The sequence below is a fragment of the Myotis brandtii genome, unplaced genomic scaffold (assembly GCF_000412655.1).
Source record: "Myotis brandtii unplaced genomic scaffold, ASM41265v1 scaffold1612, whole genome shotgun sequence".
In the NCBI taxonomy this organism is placed as follows: Eukaryota; Metazoa; Chordata; class Mammalia; order Chiroptera; family Vespertilionidae; genus Myotis; species Myotis brandtii.
Genome location: NW_005355890.1, coordinates 1696329 through 1698543, shown reverse-complemented (window position 1 = coordinate 1698543; position 2215 = coordinate 1696329).

The following is a 2215-nucleotide window of genomic DNA, read 5'->3' as shown; positions in this document are numbered from 1 at the left end:
TAATGTTTATTGCATGTAACATTATTATATTTAAGATCATTTTTCTTGAAATAATGTTTATTGCATGTAACATTATTATATTTAAAATAGTTTTTCTTAAAAAAAAAACTGGAGAAAAAGAATAAAGAAAAGAAAAATAAAAGAAACATTTATCCAGAGTGGTGTTGAAACAGGATAATAACGGCACTTGGCAAGAACACAAATAATTACTGTGAGGGACCCTAGAATGTTCCAGAAGAAGAAAGATTTCCTGAGATTTCCTGATGAGGGGGTTTGGGTGGTCATGAAGGGAAGCCACCTGAGGCTGGGCTCTGAAGGACCAGGCCATTGCAGAAGGGCTGGAAAGGTTGGTAAGGGCCCATACAGAGATAGCAAATGCGCCAAGTGCAACCCAACACCATTTCCTTTGGCCTTCACCTTACTATCTTAAATTTTCATTTAGTTGCAAACATTTTAAATTTGGGAGATTTCATGTAAAAATAAAGATTTCTGGATTCTCTTGAAAAAAATTGGAGTCTGTGGCAGCACTGGGCCACCTGGTGTGGCAGGCATGGGGTCTGCATATGCCCGCCCTCTGGGCAGCCTCACTGCCCCCTGTGGGATTTGATTCATCACCCACCCCTACATTCACACACTCACATACCACCCCTGGGCTAGAGTCAAACGCAGATGTCCCTGGGATGGAAAACACAATCAGGGGTCAAGTCCAGTCATTTTGGGGTGATTAGTGGATTGGTTAATTTTGGTCCCCTACCAGGGCAGGAATGAGACTAATGACTTGTAGTGCTGATGGAAATAGCGTAGCCCAAAGGAAGAGACACAGTGCTCCAGACAGATGCCTGTGCAATGCCACAAGGAATCCTGAGTGTCTAGAGCAGTGATGGCGAACCTTTTGAGCTCGGCGTGTCAGCATTTTGAAAAACCCTAACTTAACTCTAGTGCCGTGTCACATATAGAAATTTTTTGATATTTGCAACCATAGTAAAACAAAGATTTATATTTTTGATATTTATTTTATATATTTAAATGCCATTTAACAAAGAAAAATCAACCAAAAAAATGAGTTCGCGTGTCACCTCTGACACGCGTGTCATAGGTTCGCCATCACTGGTCTAGAGGAAAGGTGGGGGTGGGAGTGGAGTTAGGCAGTGCAGAGGTTCTATTAGTCATGTCCAGAGAGGTAAAGTATCTTTCCCAAGGTCACACAGCTAGTTAGTATCAAAGGCAGAACTGGTACCAGACAGCATGGCTCCAGAACCTAGGCATTTATCCCTCACAACTCCTATGGCAATAAGGAAAAGTACAAGGTAATGAAAGAGACTGAGACAGTAATGGAGTCTTGGCTTGGGTGATGGGGAAGATGTCCCTGTGAAGGTGACATTGAAGCTGAAACCAAAAGAGGAGAATGAGTGACATGGTAGAAGCTGTGAGAAAAGCTCTCCAGGAGCAGAACAGCAAAGACAAAGGCTCTGAGGAACAAAGGAGCTTGATAACAACAACAACAAAAAAGGTGAGGACAGTGTAGCTTGGGAGCAGTGGTCAGTGAGCGGAGGAGTGGCGAGAGACGAAGTTGGAGAGACAGACTTAGACCAGAGCCTGCAGGGCCCTAGATGTTCCAGTAAGAACGGTGGCACCGGCCTCGGCTGGGTAGCTCAGTTAGTTAGAGTGCCGTCCCAATATGACAAGGTTGCAGGTTCCATCCCTGCTTAGGGCATATACAAGAATCAGCCAATGAATGCATAAATAGGTGGAACAACTAATCAATGTTTCTCTCTCATGCAAATCAATAATTTAAGAAAAAAGAATTTTGGTATGACTGTAGACTTTGTGTTAACTTTACTCTTCGTTTTGTAAGGAGAGCATAAATCCTCAAAGTCAGGGATTCTTTATGTCCTTCATAGAACATAGCTCAGGATATAGTGGATGTTTCCTGTGTTGACTGATTAATGATTGATGAATTGGTTGACACCAACGTGAAACATAGTTCAAGATGAAAAATAAATCTTTACCGCTTCACATACACTAAGATAGCTAAAAAATCATCTTCAACAACAACAAAAAATGATAAAAAATATTGGCAAGTATGTGGAGAAATTAAAATCCTCATATGGCCCTGGCCAGTGTGGCTCAATTGGTTGGAGCATTATCCCATGCACCGAAGGGTGGCAGGTTTGGTTCCCAGTTAGGGTGCGTGTGGGAGGCAGCCGACCAATGT